The sequence below is a fragment of the Lepisma saccharinum genome, chromosome 20, assembly GCF_977018435.1.
Source record: "Lepisma saccharinum chromosome 20, izLepSacc3.1, whole genome shotgun sequence".
Classification (NCBI taxonomy): domain Eukaryota; kingdom Metazoa; phylum Arthropoda; class Insecta; order Zygentoma; family Lepismatidae; genus Lepisma; species Lepisma saccharinum.
In genome coordinates, this window is record NC_139248.1 from 31,836,695 (window position 1) to 31,859,516 (window position 22,822).

At 38.9% G+C, this 22,822-nt stretch overlaps 1 protein-coding gene and 1 pseudogene across 1 annotated transcript in view; one reads left to right on the top strand and one right to left on the bottom strand.

Annotated features, from left to right (window-relative positions):
• Window positions 1-22,822, bottom strand: part of mei-W68 (meiotic W68) — a 61,960-nt gene that overhangs the window by 22,425 nt on the left and 16,713 nt on the right. The gene's annotated exons all lie outside the window — the stretch shown is intronic.
• On the top strand, window positions 633-12,209 carry LOC146003761 (importin subunit beta-1-like; annotated as a pseudogene).

Below are 22,822 nucleotides of genomic sequence, written 5' to 3' on the forward strand. Positions count from 1 at the left end.
GTGAATATTAAATAATTGTAGGTACTCTAAAAACAAACATAGCCCTCCTATGGGGTATTATAACTTTTTGTCTTTGTGTAATGGAACACAGTATGTCGGAATTGGCTCATGGTAAGTTTAGTACAAACCAATGCGCCAAAGTTTGAAAGCTGTTAAAGTTAATATAAATCTGATTGCAAATTTTGAAAGATCGTGTGAATTGTATTTTATCAGCACTCTATTCTGGGAAAGGTAAGAGCGTCAAAGTGTGTAAGTGGAAATTGTTGCATATTTTTATTCAACTTGTTTGTATTTATTTAGCGTTGCCTCCCTACCACTTTTAACTAATCACGGCGATGAGGATGAATGATGAACGAAGAGCAACCATGCCCAGTCCGAGATACAAACCCCTGAACACCTAGCGTTAAAGTTTTCTCCTTATTTCACAGAGGCGAGCCCCCTTACATGTGTAAAGTACCTCTCACACAAGCGAGTGGCCTTAGGTGGGCATAGCCTCGATTAAGATCCCTAACAAATCCGTAGGGGTTTTATACGTGGTGGAGATTGCCGGTTACTGAGAAGACAATACAGCAGTGACAAATCGAATCGTCTGTATTTTTGAAGGCAAAAACCACCAAAAAACATGAATCCAAATCCTGCATTGCAAACTTATTCAAGTACTAGATAAAACAGTGTCACCAGACCAGACAAAGCTGAATTTGAGGCAGAGCAATACTTCCTTGAACAGGCCGCTCAGAATAGTTTGCCAGAATTTGTGAAAAGTCTTTCAGTAATCTTCCATCATGGCGGGAACAGTCCAGAGGCACGTATGGCTGCAGGTCTGTAGCTCAAAAATACCCTTACTGCAAAAGATGCAAATGTCAAAGCACAGCATCAGCAAAGGTGGCTGGCGTTACCCGGAAGAAACCCGAACTTACGTGAACAAAAATGTATTCAATGCTTTAGGAACAGAAAACAACAGACCTAGTTCAGCTGCCCAATGTGTGGCAAACATTGCAGTGGCAGAACTTCCAGTGGGGCAATGAACGGAGCTTATCTCTTTGTTAGTGAACAATGTAGTCAACTCAAATAGCACGAAAATTATGAAGGAAGCAACTCTAGAAGTTATTGGCTACATTTGTCAGGACATCGAGCAGGATGTTTTAGTTTCACAATCCAATCAGATCCTAACAGCAATTATCCACGGAATATGTCAAATCTTCGACTAGCCCAAACCAATGCCTTACTTAATTCTTTAGAATTTACAAGAGCCAATTTTCACAAAATGTCCGAAATAAATTTTACCATGGAAGCTGTCTGTGAGGCCACACAGTCCTCTGATACCCAGGTCCGCGTAGCAGCTCTACAGTGTCTAGTCAAAATTATGTCCCTGTATTATCAGTACATGGAACCTTACATGGGACAGGCATTATTTCCTATTACATTAGAAGCTATGAAATCAGACATAGATGAAGTTGCTCTTCAAGGTATCTAGTTTTGGTCCAATGTCAGTGATGGAGAAGTAGACTTAGCAATTGAGGAGACAATAGCAGGTAGACCTCCTCAACGCACATCACGTTTCTATGCCAAAAGGTCATTGCAATACTTGGTACCAGTTCTAATGCAAAAACTCACAAAGCAGGAAGACTATGATGATGAAGCTGATTGGAACCCAAGTAAAGCTGCTGGTGATTGTTCGTGTTGTGAAGATGACATTGTGTCCAGGGGGTGCTCGTTCGGCGGCGCAGATCGTATGCGCAGTTGTCCGTGGATGCATGACGTCATCATCGAAACACACGGCACGGAAAAGGCTGGTTCCTTATGCAAATATTGAGAAATTTGACAACGAATATCTTCTAAAATATAGTAGCAGGGGAAAAGTTACAACTTTTACTGTTAAGATTCATCCTTTCTAATCAATTTATCACAAAGTTGATTCAAATGTGTAAAATAGTTTTCAAGAAATCGTGTTACGAAGGAACCCCTGTTTTGTTCTCTCCAGGCTTCGAATGTAAGGGAGTTTTAAATTAAGCGCTTTGGATTTATTTTTGCTCTATGTTTTGAATTAAGATTATTTTGTTCTTGTCAACTGAAATCATGCCTAAATGCTATGGAAAGCTGTGAAAACTATTATCAGAAAACTAACGGAATAAATCTAAAATATCACAGCTTGACTGACATAAAAAATGCGATATTGCCCATTTTTGTGAAAAAGGCATTGTGCGAGATCTAAAAGCAGAACTTTTTAATATTGTATATAAATGTAAGGGTGTAATAAACGTGACTGCTTCCCAGGCAAGTATCCAAGGGGGGTCTTAGGGGGCTCGAGCCCCCCGCCCCCGCTCCCCATGGAAATTTTTCAGTTTACACTGATAAAATTAGGTTTTTGACTTCTTGAATAATGTGACGATAATTTAAGGAGAGGAATAATTATTGAGACGAGACGGAGAATGTTCTATAACCCTATTATTGTTAATGGCACGTATCTAAGGTGGGGATCAGGGGTTCGAGCCCTCCCCCTCCTAAAGGAAATTGTTTTGTTTACACTAGATAAAATTACATAGGTTTTTGGCTTCTTGAATAATGTGATAATAATTTGAGATATATAATTATCGACGCGAGACGGAGAATGTTCTATAACCCTGTTATTGTTAATAGTGCGTATCCAAGGTGGGCATCAGGTGTCTCGAGCCCCCCCCCCCTCAAATTTTTCAGTTTACACGAGATAAAATTAGGTTTTTGTCTTCTTCAATGATGTGACGATAATTTAAGGAGATAAATAATTATCGAGGCAAGACGGAGAATGTTCTATAACCCTGATATTGTTTATAGCGCGTATCCAAGGTGGGGATCGTAACTCGCGCCCTCCTCCCCCCACCAGGAAATTTTTCAGTTTACACTAGATAAAATTAGGTTGTTGTCTTCTTGAATAATGTGACGATAATTTTAGGAGAGAAAAACTTATTAAGGCTAGACGGAGAATGTTCTACCGGGTGTCCGAGAAGTCTTTGTATGAAAACAAAAATTAACTGTATCCCCTATATGCAACATAGACATGAAAAAATGGTACCAAAATGTTCGGAAACTATTCAAGTTTTATTGGCAATAGGAAAGAAATCAATAAATCTCCACGTGAGCACCCTTGGTAGCACGGAGTACATGTAGTCGAAATTCAACTTCTCGCCATGCATTAGCCAACATGAAAGGAGGGATTGATGTGATGACTTGGGTTATCCGTTGTTGCAGAGTTGCAAGATCGGATGCAGGAGTTCTGTAGACATTGTCTTTCACATAACTCCATAGAAAAAATCTAAAGAGGTTATGTCTGGAGATCGTGCAGGCCACGCCGTCTGTCCATCTCGACCAATCCATTTTCCAGGAAATGTCTGTTCAAGGTAGGAACGAACCTCCAGACTCCAATGTGGCGGTGCACCGTCTTGTTGAAAGATAACATCTGGGTGGTATTCTAGCAATTGAGTAACAGCAAACAATTGCAACATGTCGAGATACACTCCAGATGTTACGGTGTCCTCACAGAAAAAGAATGGTTCGATTATTCTGTCATGCAGCAGCGCGCACCAAACGTTCACCTTCGGGTTGCCCATGGTCGACTCCCTCACCTCATGAGGGGGCTCTTTACCCCAGATACGCACGTTGTGTCTATTCACTAAACCACTGACATGAAAGACCGCCTCGTTTGAAAAAGAAACACGTTCCAGATAGCCATTATCAGCGTTAATGCGTGATAACATTTTCACAGAAAAGTTATACCGACGTTTTTGCAACAAAGCCTGCAGGAGTTGCACTTTGTATGCACGAAACAGTAAACGTTTGTGTAACACATCATGAACAGAACTTTTTGGCATCTGTAATTCACGTGAGGCCGTACGCACGGATTTCTTCGGACTGCGCACAAAAGCCACTCTGACATCTTCCACCCTTCTGAGGTTGATGGTCGGCCACTTCTCGGTGCGTCAGCAACAGATCCTGTGGTCTTGAATTTGTCATACCACGACTTAATGCTCCTACCATCGGGCGGCACCTTTCCGTACGATGTTTGAAACTGTCTCTGCACTGTTTTTTGTGACCTGCTCTCGTGAAACCACAGGACACACTCAGCCTTTTTCTGATTTGTGTACATTTCCGGTTTGCTGGACACTGGAACTGCTACACTACTTCAACGTTACAGAAATCTGAAACAAAAAAACTTGAATAGTTTCCGAACATTTTGGTACCATTTTTTCATGTCTATGTTGCATATAGCGGATACAGTTAATTTTTGTTTTCATACAAAGACTTCTCGGACACCCGGTATAACCCTGCTGTTGATAATATTGCACGTAAACTTTTCTTACGCTTTCGGTGTCGTCGTAGCGAACTTGAACTCTATGTACAGACTTGTCAGCATTTGGAAGCTGCACAACAAATGTAACGCCACACGTAGGGCGATTCGGATTCATTGTAATTTTTTAATCTCTGGAAAGCGCGAGAGGGAACGTTCTTGAAAAAGAGAAGGAGTCGAACTACTGGCAACATTAACGAATCGTTTTATCTGCGGAACGTTCTAGAATATAATGAGGATATAAATATGCGGCTTCAATTTCCCGGTTGATCTGTACAACAGAATAGGTGGAGACTTCAGAGGTAAGTATGACAATTCATACAGTCGATTAGTGATCAGTCAGTGTCCATTGGTTGCTTTATAAGATCTAGTGATTCGAAAATGAAATGGACTAAATACCGTAAAGTAACGAAGTTTACCACTAGTTCCAGTTCGGTCCCAAAGCTAAAGACATTGTAACGGTATATTTTGTGTTTTTAAGCTGATTCTCAGCAACATACACAATATACACAACCATACATTTTTGAATCCTTGTCCCGAGGTTCAAAACTTGCAGTACCTGAAGTTCTGTGGATGCTAGTTTAGGTAATAGACACGTACCTCTTCAAATTACAACTTAACGCCCATTTCCTTTTAGATATATATAGGTTTATTCATATTACATTTACAGAAGTTAATTCTTGGCCGTTATTCACAACATTACATTCCGGTGTACCCTGTCCCCCCTTCCCGAAGAGAGTGTGTAGACTCGCGTAGCCACTGGCTCCACGAGTAAAAAAAAATATAACCCTCAGTACCAAAAAAGGTGGCTGTAGGTATGTGTGTTGTGTACCCGGTTTCCCACATGAAATAAACTATTGGAATAATGTGAAAAGAGCAAGTGTGTGTACTAAAAGAAAGAGAGAAAGTTAAAGTATCCGCCTATTCATATTATCAAGAAAAGTCTTCGTTTCGCCCCATAGAGATGAGACACCTCTTTACCTCGCCGTATCGCACCAAAACATCTGAGGCCGACTGCTGCCTTCCCTTCCTTTTTATAGGCCCCGCTAATGACCTAAACCGTTACTGGAAACTTACCGCTCCCCCAACGGCCAAGAACCCAAAAGTACAGGAATACATAGCCATACACAATTTATAACATAAAAAGGATCCAGTAATGATCGCATCATTACATAGTCCCCCCTTCCTGAAGAGAGAAAAATCAAAGTTCTGTAACCTAGAAAAATAATAATAATATACACAATACACTTGTCCGCAGTTTCTGTTCACTACAAACACACTTTCATTAGGTCACACGACACTGACAGTCAATGTTCACTCTAATTTTGTCCACAAGTGTACTTCGAGATCTGCGTTCTTCCCTCAGCACTGGAGCTGGTTAACCCACGTCGATTCTTACCCACTCAGCATCTCTTCCATCCTTCCTCCTGGACCAATTAGGGACAGTCTCCTGGAAATCCATCCAAGTCACCAAGGCTGCTGGTTCGACTCCCGGCAACGCCACTGCTCTGCGCTCCTGCCGAGATCGGAAGACACCGCTTCGACCGGCTTCCACATGAATGGGTCTAAATGGCTCTACATCCAGAGATGTCACTGCTATTCACTGGATTTTCTCACCACCGAACTGCGGCTTCTCGACGAAAATACGAGGTAAAAAAATACGCACTAACTTTGCGTTACTTTTGTTGACTGCGGAACGACACTTTTGTATGAGTACTGTAAGAGGTAGAGAAAATAAGTGAAAGATAGAATAAAGAAAAGATAGATAAGTCCCCATGTACAATATTTACAAAAAATCTCCCTTTGAAATTAGACTAGAATCTGTTTCTCAGCTTGTAACGCATCCGGGATATATCTTCGTCTTGCTCCTCCTGCCGAAGTTACGTGCGCTCTCTTTGCTGAATTGGGTTCGGCTACTTTCCTTGCAAAGTCAGGTGGCGAAGAATAGGGCTTTAACTGGTCACTGTTGGCTCTCGATATTCTTCCGTCCCCGCTGTGTTTCATTTTGAAAGTATTTGCCGAAGTTTGCTCCACAATTGCGTGTGATCCAGAGGACTTCCCCGAGAATTTACTGGTTACTCTGCGGGCCTTACTAGAGATAGGATGTTCCTTAAGCCAAGCTTTATCCCCCACCTGAAACGTGCATTTGCGGCGTTTCTTATCACAAGCTTTCTTCTTGGCGTCTTCCATCCTGAATTTCGTTTCCTCCTTACTTGATATGAAATCTTGCTTATTCCTGTCATCTTTTAATACGCAGCATGGCTGGCACGACTTACAATACTGGATAACGTCTTTAGTTAGGCCTATCCAAGTGTATTGTTTCCTAACCTTCGCTAACGTTTTCAATCTCCCAGGATGACAAACGAATGCATTATCATGCAACGACACGAGAATTTGCGAACGTAGAGAAGTAGGTGCCCATATTTTCCCTTTTCCCTTCTCTTTGTACTTTTCCGTAGGCAAATTTCTCCTAAGAATTCCCTCGTTGTCGAAGTACGAAGATTTGGCCTGGGTCTTCACCTTTTCCTTGTACTTCTTCGTTCCTTCCACCTCCTCATTCCTTGTAACCCTCGCTACGTCAGCAAGAAACTTGTCTTTCATTTGCTCGGAAATGAGGGAGGCTGTGTCCAGAAGCCTACGTGGCTCCTCAGAATTGTATTCTTCATTTCCCTCAGTGGCAGAGAATGGCAACAATGAAGAATCTTCCATATCTTTAGTTCCAGAGAGACGAACCATGGGCAGTTTTGTGCTCCGAAGCAAATTTTCCTTCTGTTGCTTCCTCATTTGCTTCGCACTTTCCTCAGTACACAAAGCGCTGAAATCTGCAACTGATTTCTGCACAGTGTCAGTCGAACATTTCACACGGTCAATCATGTCCTCAGTTTCGGGGTGTGGTTTGCAATTTCCCATCGTCGCGGTTGCTTCAGTAACAGTTTCATTTCTTTCCATCGTCGCAGTCATCGTCGCGGTTAGCCCAGCTCCAGCTTCCACAGTCGACGTTCTCCCCTGCTGCGAGAACGGAAGCCTCTTTCCCACTTCCCTCTTCTCGGCAGAAAATAAATGAATGACGTTACTGTTCTCAAAACTGTAGCCTCCCTGCTTCAAATGTAGCGATATGCCGGCCTTCCTTATGAACCCACGACCTGCGATAAATCCCGTGAAACAATTGCGCAGAACGACGAATTTATGCTTAAATTTCATCCCATTCAAATGTACAGTAAGATACATTTCTCCACATGATTGTACAGAGCCTACTGCCAAAGAAATATTAATACGTTTATTGTTAATCTTATTTCCTTGTTTTTCCAGTTCTCTTGCGATCTCAACAGACACGGTGCTCACAGACGCACCAGAATCCAAATATAGCGTGAAGTCCTTTCCCTGAATTTTACAGGTGACTAACGGTTTTTTGTCGCCAGAAGTGAAATTTCTGCAGTTACGTATTTCCCTATTCCTCCCCCTGTTTTGCTTTCCTTCTACGTGTGCAAGAACCGGAGTTATCTGTTCTGGTCTAACGGTATCTTTAGAGACGGCACAGGTGGCGCCCTTCTGCTGACCATCATACCCCCTTCTCCTCGCCGGTTCTTCTGCTCTCGACGGGGTTCCAATATTCCCGGAAAGGCTCAAGCGGTTGAAAAGACCCGGATTTATGGCACTCATTGATACTTCTGTTCCCACGCGGCCGAAAGTGTTCATTGTCCCCGCGGCTGCTAATTGCCTTGTGCCACTCGCTGAAGTCGGCATGGCAGACAGATGCGGCGAACTGTTGTCCCTCAGTTCTGGACAATAGTACAGGGCTTCTGAATACAATCTCTTTTGAATGTCCATAGCGCGCATCTCCAGATCTTTCAAGGTTGCAAAGGTTCTATCGTACAGGTGCGTTCTGAATTTAGGATGGGAAAATTTCAAAACGTGCTGGATGACCTCGTCTTCTGTCCCCCGTTTCTCCCTCATTGCAAAAAGCTTCCTGGTGTGTCGAATAAATGCAAGAAGAGACTGGTCTGGTGACTGGTAATTGTTCTGAATGATCCTTGCTATTTCCGAGTCGTAATCGACACTAAAGAATTCTTCCAAGAACGCCTTCTGAAATTCCCTAAAAGTGCCGAATGGTCTCGAAAATCTGAACCAATCTGCAGCGATTTCCTTCAACGAAAGCGGCAAGATTCTATCTAAGAGAAAAGTATCCCCAATTTCCATGATTTCCTGATAATTGCGTAATTCATGCAAATAATCGTGTGGACTTAAATTGCCGACGTTTCCCTTAAAGATCGGAATGTTAATGTTGCTTTTTTCCAAGATTTTGCTCATTTTCTCCTCGCCCGTCCTTGCCGAAGTTCCTTGCGTACGGTTTAGAGAAAGTCTCTCAAGTTCCCCCACAATATCTTCCTCAGGCCTTCCTTCCAAGTTCGCATTGCCTAGCAACTTGCTAATGAGCTCCCTGTCTATTTGAATTGCCATTTTGTCTTCTGTTACTTTCTTTCCACTTCGCAATAACATATGCCTTCAGTACTTCTCACAAAAAAATATCCCGGACGAGCCCCCAGTATGTAACGGTATATTTTGTGTTTTTAAGCTGATTCTCAGCAACATACACAATATACACAACCATACATTTTTGAATCCTTGTCCCGAGGTTCAAAACTTGCAGTACCTGAAGTTCTGTGGATGCTAGTTTAGGCAATAGACACGTACCTCTTCAAATTACAACTTAACGCCCATTTCCTTTTAGATATATATAGGTTTATTCATATTACATTTACAGAAGTTAATTCTTGGCCGTTATTCACAACATTACATTCCGGTGTACCCTGTCCCCCCTTCCCGAAGAGAGTGTGTAGACTCGCGTAGCCACTGGCTCCACGAGTAAAAAAAAATATAACCCTCAGTACCAAAAAAGGTGGCTGTAGGTATGTGTGTTGTGTACCCGGTTTCCCACATGAAATAAACTATTGGAATAATGTGAAAAGAGCAAGTGTGTGTACTAAAAGAAAGAGAGAAAGTTAAAGTATCCGCCTATTCATATTATCAAGAAAAGTCTTCGTTTCGCCCCATAGAGATGAGACACCTCTTTACCTCGCCGTATCGCACCAAAACATCTGAGGCCGACTGCTGCCTTCCCTTCCTTTTTATAGGCCCCGCTAATGACCTAAACCGTTACTGGAAACTTACCGCTCCCCCAACGGCCAAGAACCCAAAAGTACAGGAATACATAGCCATACACAATTTATAACATAAAAAGGATCCAGTAATGATCGCATCATTACAACATTGACGACAGCAGAACTTCGAGTAGTGCTACGAGTAGTTCGGGTCGAAATACGAAGAGATCGAAGGTCTCTCTCTCTAAAGTGAATATTTCGGCAGTATCGGGCTGGGCATTGGAGCGATTTATTAAAAAAGAAATAAGCTGCACAGATCAACTAAAAATTAAAGTTTTGAGTGATGATTTGGTTGTTCCAAGACCAAATTTTGTGTATGCAGTCCGAGAATTTCATGGCATAAAAAAAATACTTTTGTTTAAGGCTACTGGGTTCGACACACACTCAACAGACAATTTTGAACACTTGCGAGTGCTTAGGCCTGATTATGAACAATTTGGTGGGTTTCAGCTTTTATAAGAGCTGCAAACGTGGGAGGACAAGACACATCTCGAGTTGTCGAGTGGATTGTGCATTCCGTGCATGTGTAACACCTTCGTAAAAATACTTCTGGTATATAGATGTTTTGATGCCTGTGGAGAAGAAATGGACAAACACACACATTGAGATGGTTCCGGCACACAATGTTAATGCATGGAAACAGAGGTGTTGAGTGGTAGAAAATGTCCCGATTTCACGTTCTGATTAAAATGACAGCCTTAAACAGTGGCGACGATTTAGGAGATAGTTGCCCCCATTCTTTTGCCTCCACACTATCACACTATGGCCTCTTAATGCTTGTCCCCTTGTCCACCCCCCCCCACATTTTGGAACACAATTGCCACCACTGACCTTAAACATACAATTTTGATACACTACAGGGTGGAGGCAGGAACGCCCCCCTATTCTCGTTCGACAATTTCTCTCTCTCTCTTATCTGCCCCCAGTAAAACGACAAAAATAAATAAATGAATGAATGCTCTTTTAGCCAAAATATGCATTTTTGTGTCGTATGTAACGGAATAATAAACATGATTGTCCCGGGAAAATATGATTTACCCCTCCATCTTTACTATTGCGCCGTCACTAGCTACAACATATTTTGATTTCTATTGTTCCCACATATTTATTTTAATTTCAGTATTGTGAATCATATTCCACTGTGTTACCTCACGTAGCCACCCCCCCCCACACACACACGTACGATATCAGTTGTAAGTTTTAGACTAAGCTTGCAAAATGTCCTCTTATATCTTTGTATTCTTGAGCCATTTTTTTAAAAAAATCATTTTGCCCTTTCTTTTGGACAATTTCATAGCAATGTTTTCCCACTGGAAGCCCCTTTGTAGATCGAGATCCGGGGCTATAGCCTTCCCAAGCCACCGTCCCCTCCAAATACTCTCTCGGCTTCGTGAAAGAAAAATATATGTATTCTACGAAATATTAATTTGACTTGACAGTTTCTTTTTTCGAACAGAAATGCTTTAAATTTTAATAGCTTATAAATTTACGCTAGCAATTTTGAGTAAAGGTTTTGCGTAACCCCAAAAGTACATTTAGAGACTGCAAGGTCAACTCTCAACATTTCAGATATATTAATAATTTTCATCACAACGTCTTGTAATAATTATTTGTTACTTCAATAATCTCCTGGCAAATGTTTCTCGCATATTAAAACATAGATGCAATTTTCTGTTTACGTCCTTGTAATGCTGACCTTCGTGGCGACATGGTTAGCACAACGCTTTACGATGCCAAGGTCCCCCAGGTTCGAATCCCCACCCGGGCATGGGTCTACTTTCCTTTCTTCAATTTCATCATATCATCATGCATCCTCATCTTTGCGATTAGCCATATGTGACAGGTAAGCGAAGTAAAATAAACTAAGTCTATTAATCAATTTTTTAAAAACTTTTTAATTCTTCTTTAGCATGCAACGTTTTTGTTAAAATTATATTACAATTTGGAAAATGACGAAATTCTAAAGGAGAACACGCAACTTTCTTTGTAGCGCATCGGTCAGAAAGTTTCAGGAATATGGATTTTGAGAATACATTTTTTCACATGTACTTTGCCCACTTTTAAAAGTAGCGCGTTTTCAATTATGTTACTAATGATTAGAAGGATGCCTCAATACCATCTTGGAGGATGACAATTAATATTTTTCCCCTCCTAAAAGTAATAATATACTTTTGCTCTCTGAATCTCCGATATAAATGCTAGGGGCCGTCTGCTTCAGCCGAGCTCACTGCTTCTCCGGTGACGTCACGCGTTCGTGCAAGATCGGCAATCTTCGGATGGCTTTACCTAATCTCTATATTCCTTGATTGTGTCCTATGTTTTGTAAAAGACAATATCAAAAACCAAGATTGGAGGTTTAGAGATGCAGCAGTGATGTCTTTTGGATCGATATTGGGTGGATTGGAGCCCACCACCTTAGAGCCACTAGTGGAGCAAGCAATGCCAACACTAATTGAGTTAATGTACGATTCGAGTGTAGCAGTGGGACATTGTGAGGAAATCATTCAAGATGCTGCAATCAATGAAACTTACCTAAAACCTTTACTTGAATTGTTAGTAAGTTACCTAAAGTCAGAATAAGGGTTGCAGCCAACGTGTTTTCAGGGTTGGCTGAAGCTGCTTATGAGGCTGCGGAAGGTCACGATGATCAAAATCAGCCTGAAAGGTATTGTTGTACTACAAAACAATGCTTCAAAGTCCGAGAGCTGTTAAAGTCAGTTGAAATCTGATTGCATATTTTGAAAGATCGTTTGAATTATTGTGTTTTATCAGCACCATATTTTGAGAAAGGTAAGACCAGCGTAACGTATCCCCGTTCCCTATCATTTTTTCGAAAAAACTTGCAACGCTCCCGTTCAAAATGTGAGAAAAGATGCGCAACGGACCCGATCGCTCATTTGGTGGTTTTTCTTTCACATTAAAGGAAGGATACGATATGCGGTGGAGGGTCAGTGTGGACGGGCATGTGCGCGTTCCGTTGCCTCGTTGCATCATCCTTCAGTGTGTAGTGAGCTCTGTGAATGACAGCACGTCCCATTGTCAATTTATTTTCTTTATTATGGAGTGGGATAAGGAAAATACTATTGCATTTATTGATATAGGTATATAAGAAATATGGAATCCTTAGGGATCCTAAACATCCGGAGTACTACAACAAAATTCGTAAACAAGATGCGTGGGAGGAAGTTGGAAAACAAACGCAAAGGTCGGTGGCCACAAGTCTGCCAATATGGTGCTTCCACTATACATGTTCACGGTTCGCGTACATGTTTGTCATCCACCGAAGTGGTGATTTGCGTTTTATTCTTTTTCGATAAATGTAATTTGCCTTCAACATCGAGTTTTCGCCAATTACGACGATTTACTTTTTTGAAAAAGCCAGCATATGGAGGCACTTTAGCCCAAAATAGATCAGTCAACATGGTAAAGTGCGCTAGTGCATTGTTTCTCAACTGTCGGGCCGCGACCCGATACCTTGCCCTCGTATCAACTATACTGAGCAGCGAAAGGTTCTGCAGAAAGTGATTGACAACTATTATAATCCCAATATCATATATTTTACTTGTGAGTTTTTGTTTTTTAAGTCCATTTTATGCACAAATATCAGGACTCGACCTACAGTTTAAAGTGAGACCCGCGCTACTATGTGCCTCAACCGATTATCGAACCCCGGATCTCTTAATTACAAGGATACGACGTTACCACTTTGTCATCCATATTTTTATATTTGTCACTAATCCTGCACACGTAATGAAACTATTATGACTCTTTATGATTATGCTAGAAGTTATTTATCAATATTTAATTTCATGGGTTCATGTTAATTTATGCATAAAATCTTAAATACTGTAAAGATTTACAAGAAAAATTCGTGGGCTAAGGGCACTGACTTAAAAAAAATACCGGGACATGGGACATGGTTTCAGGAAGGTTTCTCTAGTGTTTAGGTGTTCGCTTTATTCAGGCTGGATAGTCTAGCGTATACAGTTTAAGATCAATGCATATTATTTCTCCGTTTTCACATGCACATCATGCCTCTCCCGAGTTTCAATAACTTGCACAAATTTTAAAGTGCGATATAGATGTAACAATGTATCTTGTTACGTTTTTTCGGGTGACTAATAAACTGATTAATGCAATTATATCGGTACCATCATTCAAACTCAGCAAAGGAACTAGTATCGCTTGTCGCGTGTCGCGTGCATCTTGTCTCTTCGGAGTGGAACTCTCGTGTCTCGTGTCGCGTGTCTCTTTGGTGTGAATTCTCCCTAAGAGTACTCAGCTTGATTTTTGAAGGTTGGCAGCAATGTAGGACGCTGCCATTTAATCATCAGAAGGCTGCACAAGGTGACTGTGTGCACGTCGTACCTGGTGGATATTGTGGTCTTTGCTGTGAAGTTATCGTTAAATTTTTGTTTTTGGCCTGTTCACTGTAACATTGAACTCTCACATTTTATGGGTTATGATCTGATAATAATTTGTTTTAAGTATAGTAATAAGTAGGGTTAGTATTTTCATGACTTAGCATATTTTTTTTTCGTTAGGGTGATGTGTTCCCTAAATATATAGAAATTCATATTGTGAAGAAATTAATTTAATGATGGTGCTTTTTAAGGGCATATTTTGGCATATTTGGCCATTTCTACGTGATAAAGCATATTTTGATGGGTGTTCGGTCATATTCAGCATATTTTCGCTTTTTCAAGAAATATACAGCTTGCTAGAAGAAAGTGCAAATGAACCATAAGGAGAAGTAAAACCGTCTATTACGGATGTGTATGAGCTATTACATAGTTTGAAAAGGGAAGTGGAAAATCTGAGGAAACAACAAGAAACCACCGAACGCGAATTAGGAAAGTCGCTTGATCTCGCACATGAAAAACTTGATGAAAATGTGGAGTTGGTTAAAAAACAATCGGAAACCATCGCAACGTGTCTGCTTCAAATAGAACAGTTAAAAGAAGAGAATATTGTTATAAAAAAGAAATTAAATGAGTCACAATTGCAATTAGACGAATTAGAGCAATATGGGAGAAGAAACACATTGGAAATATGTGGTGTTCCTGTTAATCAGAATGAAAATTTGTTTGAAGGTGTAAAAAATGTAGGGCGAGTGTTAGATATTGAAGTAGATAATCAAATGATAGACACCTGTCATAGATTAAAGAAGCCTCCTCAACAAAAATCTGCTGCCATCATTGTTAAGTTTGTTAGGCGAGTAGATAAGGATAAATTTATGGAAAGAAGAAAAGTAAAAATAAATCCAAATTGTCTTCATTTGGGTTACACTAACAATGATATGGTATACATTAACCAAAGTCTCACCCCCCTTAGAAGGAAATTATATAGTGAAGTCAGGGCAATTAAACGGGAAAGAAATTATGCCTACGTATGGGTTGATAATTCTGGAAATATAAGATTGAGAAAGAGAGAGGGTGACAGGGATGTATATGTAGTAAGAACAACTGATGACTTAGATAACTTGAAACAATAAATGGCTTCGGAAAAATGTAATGAACTATCTGTCTACTACCAGAATGTTAGAGGGTTAAATACAAAATTACACAAACTATACTCTAGTATATCCCTCGAAAATTATGATGTAATCATACTAACAGAAACTTGGTTAAATGTAGGTGTATATGATGGCGAGTTCATAGATAACCGGTACAATGTTTATCGTCAAGATCGGGTCCATAAGGGAGGGGGAGGTGTCTTGGTTGCTGTAGCAAACAAATATTCTGTTGAGGAATTTAAAATCACTATAGAATATGTAGAAACAGTATGTATCAAATTTATATTTGAATATACAAGTTACTTTTTTTTATCAGTATATTTTCCACCAAAATCACCAATTAAGAAGTATCAGGATTTTTTTTAATTTGTTGAGGAGATTGCTAACCGGCATAAATTTAAAGTAATTATTGTTGGTGATTTTAATATTACCACAATAATAGATGATCAATATAATTTATTGGAAGGTGGACCTATTAGTATTTCTCTTGCTAATTTTTTATCAATGGGAAATCTTAAATCTGTCAATCATGTAAAAAATAAAAATGGGAAAACCCTTGATTTATTATTGACAAATATAAGTGATAGCATGACTCTTATTAGAAATTTACACCCGTTGCTTGAGGAAGACCACCACCACCCGTCACTACATATTCAGGTCTTTTTAAACAAAAAGGTTACTAGTGTTAAATCAAATCCAGTTACTGTATACAATTATGCAAGGGCAGACTTCTACAACATGTACAAACACTTGGAAAATGAAAAATGGGACAATTTAGCTACTTACAAGAATCCCAATGAAGCCTTAGACTATTTTTACAAGGTAATTAATGGTGTGATAGACATATATGTGCCGAAAATATCAATATGTAAAAAACGTTCTTATCCATGTTGGTTTACATCTGATATAATAAGAAACTTAAAAGAAAAAGAAACATACAGAAGAAAGATGAAATATTCAGACTATTATCAAACTAAATTTGTTGAATTACGTAGAAAACTAAAAAGAATGATAAATATAGCATATAAAACATATGTATCAGAAATAGAGAACAATTTAATAAGCAACATTAAACCATTTTGGAATTTTATAAGAAACAAGAAAAAAACAAATAGGAAACTAGGTTATATGATGTATAAGGGTAATAGATTGGAAACGAACGTATTAATTACTAATGGTTTTGCTGAATATTTTCAAACAGTGTATGCTTCAAATCCTTCAACATATAACATCATTGAATCCTCTGACATGATAGTATCTCAGTCGTTGGTGGTAGATTCTATCACCAACGCAGAATGCAATGAAGCCATAAAAAAACTGAAATCAACCAAATCAAGTGGTCCCGACCAATTGCCAACATACATATTCAAAGGTTGTGCCGAATTATTATGTACCCCTTTGTGTTATATTTACAATATTATTTTAAAAACTCAAATTTTTCCTGATCTTTGGAAAATCAGTAAAATTTGTCCTGTTTTAAAAAAGGGAGACCCATGCGAAATTACAAATTACCGACCCATTTCACTAATCTCAGCTCCTTCAAAAATATTTGAATATATATTATATGACAGGATATACAACCATATTAAACCTTATATATCAATAGATCAACATGGTTTTTGTCCTGGAAAGTCTACTTCAACTAATTTGGTCAATTTCACACAGAGTATATCCGATTCCCTCGATGATAGGAATTCTGTTGATGCAATATATATGGACTTCGCCAAAGCCTTTGATACTCTTGATCACGATGTATTGTTAAGTAAATTGTCTAAGTTTGGTCTCTCTCATAACTTTCTTACGTTAATATCCTCTTACCTATGCAATGGAATGCAATTTGTGACATACAATCAAGTTAAGTCTTACACTTACAAAGTCTGTTCCGGTGTACCACAAGGCTCCAATCTTGGACCATTATTCTTTCTATTATACATAAATGATCTACCCACAATTTTTAAATACTCAAAATGCTTACTTTTTGCTGATGACTTCAAATTGTATAAAGTAATGAAAGATTCAAAAGATGCACATAAGTTGCAAAAAGACTTGGAAAATGCACAAAGATGGAGCATTGAAAATAAATTAAACTTTAATGTCACAAAATGTTTTGCAATAACTTTTTCCAGGCAAATCAAACCCAATATTTATCAGTATACAATGAATAATCGTGCATTACAAAGAGTAAATCAGATAAATGACTTAGGAGTTACATTAAATAATAAATTATCTTTTGGAACACACATTGATCAGATTTGTAATGATGCTTACAGAACGTTAGGGTTTCTAATTAGAAGTTCACAAGACATGCATAATGAAAGAGCTCTGACAAGCCTGTTTAATTGCCTTGTTCGAACCAAATTAGAATATGCAAGTGTAGTCTGGTCACCTTACACTCAATGTAATAGCAAAAAGATAGAAATAATTCAGAAGAAATTTGTTCGTTACTTATATTACAAAAAACACAAAAGATCATCTTTTCAGGATCAGGTATCATATAAACAACTACTCAGAGAATTCAACGTTACACCTCTGTACGAAAGGAGAGTAGTATCACATCAATTATTTTTATATAAGTTAGTCAACGGGCTGGTTGACAGTCCAAGTCTCCTCCAAACATTAAAATTTAATGCTAAGAAGGACATGTTGCGGTTCAGGCAACCTTTTTATTACAGTAAATCCAACTCAACAGAACACCAGAATTCCCCCATTCTAAGACTATGTATTAAACATAATGAAATAGTCAGAAACGGTGGAGACTTGGATTTCGCTATGCCATTCATGCAATTCCTGTCCGTCCTTCGAAGAATATCATGAATAAATAATAAATAATTATAGATGTTTTCTGTGTATATGGGTATGTTTGTAAATACAATTTGCCTGTATGTGTGTATATTTGTTTATATATGAGTATTTACATGTGTATAGTTATAAATGCCTCAGTCTGTATATAGATATGTACCTTGTTCTACCTCAGTGAATATCATTTTTGGATTTATGTTCTCTAGAATACTTGTGCTGGTGTTCTTTATGAAACGATTATTGTAGTTTTGCTCTCCTTTTTCTTCTATTGTTTTTGTATTGTTGGAATTATAATTTTTCATTGTTTAATATATATATATATGTAAGCCTATTGTAATTGGAGCGAAAGCTCTGTTATAGGTGAAATAAATAAATAAATAAATAAATAAATTTTCCAAGTGGATTGATTCGTTCATACTCCCATGTTCACTCGAGTTTTTTTTTTCTTTTTTGGACTACAGCAAGATCTTTTTAATTTTTAATTGAAAATTTACAGAAAGTATTCATTGTGCATTTCAACTCATCAGGGCCCATAAAGTGAACTAAAAATAGTATGTATATGAAAATATTTCAGCATAAGTTAGATATTGATGTTTGAAACAGTCTGGTTATAAGGGCATATTTTTCAAATTATAGTGCATATTTTGTATAATTTTAGGTCATAAGAGCATATTATATTTTGCATATTTTGGAGATTTTTAGGTCCTAAAAATTCTAGCCCTATAGTTCAAATCACAAACCCTGACACCTTCTGTAAACAAAACCACCTGCATGCAGAAAGCATTGCAAACTCATAGAAGTAAAATAATCCACACGAAAATCCAGCGTTGTTACAGGATTCAATACGTAAGGTAAAACAATGGCAAATTTGTAGCATGGGATACGCTGCCGCAAATGACGTCTCACTTTAAACCCAATGCTCTTTCTTTTTTTACTTATTGCTTCACCTTTATGGTTAACTCTTTGCACCAGTAATCATTTCCCATAAATTTGGCTTCTTTCTTTGAATATATTTTACTTGCATTTTTTAGACAAAATGATATAACATGGTAATGTATATTTCTAAGGTTTGATATAGATAGGAGTGTATTTGAAATTTGTTTGTACATTTTATGTAAATTGTATCTTATGTAAATAAAATATATAATGGGCATAAACAGCCATATGCATTGCTGTAAGTCCAATAAATATATTGATGATGATCAAAACAAGACAAAAAGTTCGTAAATTTATTGCGGTTGGAAACTTTGACAAGCATCCTAATAACGATTTCTGTTCTGACAAATATAGTGCACTTCGTAAAATAACTTGGTGACATGGCAAGGCAAGATAAGTGTGAACATTTTTTAGTAATATAACTTTCAATGAGCTTAGAGATTTGTGTACATAATGATATTTTATAACATTGGTTATTTTCTAAAAATAATCATGTGAACAGCAAGGAAGTAGTGCAACTTAGTAATATTGCCTGACTTAACCTTAGAAAAATAACATGCCGAGTTCTATGCGTGAGGGAAAGTCTCCGTTTACTCCGAGCTTGTTTTCAAAACACCAGCAAGGACAGCCTTTGAAAAGGGGTGAGCAACAGATTCTACTCAATATTTATGTAACGTTCTGTCAGTAGTATCCTGAGAAACCAGTAAATGAAGTGGTTAAGTTGGTATCCCAGTGCAGTGGTGTGTCAGTGTCTGCAGTTTTAAGGGTTATGAAAGAGAGAATGACCGGGAGAGTAACAATGTATGCGGCTGCATATTCGTCTGATGTTTTGAGAACGGGTTCTCACATTCAGAGGCTCTTATATAAAATGAATAGGTGCGGCGAACTATGAGTGTAACAGCAGATGATTGCGGTCATGGATCAGCTGACGCGGAGTGATACATCGAATCCAAGGTACCTTTATAAGGTATGCCATTCCCGAGGTTCCGAGATTTATTCCCATGATGCTGTGCGCGCTATGACGTCATTAAGCGGACAGAATTGAACTTACTTCGTTATCGTATACGGAAGCTTGAGATAAATGGGTCTATTATTTACTTATACACACTTTTTCTTGAATGCCGGTAGAATGAGAACAAATCATCCTGTTTGTGCTCTTGCCACGTGCAATAATAATAGAAGAAAATCGCCTGGAATAAAGTCATCATCGCTTCCCAAAAAACAAGTTGCTGTAGCAGGATTGATTCAATTTGTTCCTCCAAATTTCGGACTTACTCAGTGGTGTAACCACAGGGGAGGGCAGGGGCATTGTCCCCCAACCTTCGACGGAAGTCAATTCTAGGGGGGGGGGAACATTGATGGCCAAAGGCACCTGCAGGGGGCACAGAGGAGAAATTGCCCCCTTCTATTTCAAATTTTATACAAATAAAAATACATTTCGTAAAATTTTCTTGCTCGCTTCGCTTGCAGTGCCAGCTTTTCTGAGTCTCGTCAAGTTCAGAGACGTAGCTAGGGGGCGTCGGGAGTCGGCCATGGGCGCCAAATAATCTAATTTTAAAAAAAATGTGAAAGAGAGAATGCCTTAGCGCCATGTGATATTATTTGTCCCTTATTAAATCAATATTGTTTTAAATTGCAAAAATTGGATCAAAAAATTTTCTTTCTCGCTTCGCTCGTAATATAATTGTTTTGTAATGTGATGTATGTAAATAATATGTTTTATATATAATATATGTAATGAAAAAACTTTGAATACGTACATAATTTAGTGTTAGAATCCTGCCCCCCTCTAGCTACGGGCCTGTATTCAATGTAAAGCATACTTATCAAAGCAAGGACAATTTTATCAATGATTTTTGTATTATCAATATAATATGTTGTATACACATCTATTATATTATAATTTAAAGATTAGATACGTCTAATTAAAGATATTGTACAAATATAATACTACTTTGCTGGCTTTAATTTATTTTATATCTGCTTTAAAAAGCCTCGTTGGTTCAGTCGGTAAATAATCTGACTGTCACGCTGAAGGCGAGGATTCTGTCCCCAGGGTGGTTGGTCTCGAGGGGGATTTTCTCAGCAACGTCCTTGCATGAAAACTGCTTTGAGGTTCACCAGGGGTCTAAAAAAATAGTATTTTGGGGGCCGGAACGTGATGCTAACACCACCTTCATAAATGACCGGGATTGTGAATCATAATCCCTAAATTCATTCATGGCATGTTACAACACGCAGAAGGTACTTTTGCTTTTAAAACTTAGTGCATATTTAGTCGCACACCGTGGGCGTTCGGTCTGAGACGTCATGGTTTGGGCTCTGGCTACGGAACGCGCAGGTTCGAGTCTTCTAGGAGAAGCGTAACAACTTTCCTTCTGAGGTTTCGGACTGTGTATGGGACCGGTGGGCACACACCATTGTGAAGAAATTGGAGAGCTACGAATGAGTAGCGTAATCCAGTCATGGAAACCATGGAAACTTAGAGAAATGACTGAGGGGATCGTCGTGCTGACCACACGTCACCTCGTAACAGGTTGGATGATCTCTCGCCTCGGCAGGTGGAAGTGAGGCCGGCAGTCGGTAGGTAGGCCTTAGCCCTGTATTAGTACACAGTTGAATACATGCCGCGAGAATACACATTATGAAATTTGTTTGACTCAACTCAAACATACTGCAGAAACTATTTCCATGTAGATTTAATAGCCGGCATCCGTGGCAGAGTGGTTAGCACATCGCGCTACGACGCCAAGGATCCCAGGTTCGAATCCCGGCCTGGGTATGGATGTTTGTGAGTGTCCATTCATCAATTTCATCATCATGACTCATCCTCATCTTCGCAATTAGCCAAAACTGGCAGAAAAGTGAAGTAAAATAAACCAAATAAAAAAATAGATTTAATATTTCATATTTGTGTTGCTTGATTGAATTGGTGTTTTAAGTCCGCTTTTTGCACAGAAAGGCTAATTTGGACTGGGCCTACAGTCTAAAGTGGGATCCTAACCACTATGTGCCTACACCGGGTATCAAACCCGGGACCCCTTGACTACAAGGCGACGGCGCTACCACTAGACCATCGTGGAGGCCATATTTGTGTTGCTTGACAAGACTTATTTTCTAATTGCGCACTCTATTATTAGTAAAACACATTTTATGTGTGTGTTGGATATGGTATGAGATTTAATTAGGAAAAGCGATGGATAATGTAATATTTATACAAAGTAAATTAACGCATTATGTTCTTACAACAAATGTAACTATTACAGAATAGGAAGCCAGTGACGAAATTAGCCGTAAGTTTTTTTTTTAATTCCTCGCAGTAGTAAATATTGTTACAAATAAAATCGAGAAATTTAGATCCTCAACTTAGGTGGATAAGAGACCAAATTATAATTCTCAGCTTGCATTTACCTCCGATTATTAGAAGTATCATTCGACCGAAAAGCAATCTCTGACTGTTGGCTGATAAATGCGACGTGCCTAAAATACAGGAAAACGTAACAGCATAATCGTTCCATTATTTTTGTTTTGTATTTGTATTGCTTTTGTTTTTTTTCAAGTATAATTTACCCCTTGGCTAATCGCAAAGATGAAAATGAATGGTGAGTAGATGAAATGGATGATCACAAATCCATGTGGATCACAAACAGTACAGAGTACTACACAGATTGTTGGCCCACATGCCAGAACCTAGTAAGCCCGCAAGATTGAAGTTCCTAGGATATATTACCTGGAAAAAATATTGCTATTTGAATGTTTCCCGAAAATACACCATTTATACAATAGCCATTATCTAATTCATTCGCCGGCTCGGTAGCCGAGGGCGTTAAGTGGTCGACTTTCGATTTCGCCTCCGAAGTTCCCGGTTCAAGTCCCAGCATGGGCATAGGTTTTCTCTGCGAGTCAGGCACGTATCCAGGAATTCCTTTCGTGGTGGGCTAAACACCATATTTTTAAGGGGTATATATAGAACCTCACAATTGTATGTTTAAGGCCAATGGTGGCAATTGGGTTCAAAACGGGAGTGGGGGGGGGGGGTGCAAGAAAAGTTTACTTTCTCTTCCCTTGGTATGCAAGGGTTAGCATAAAGAG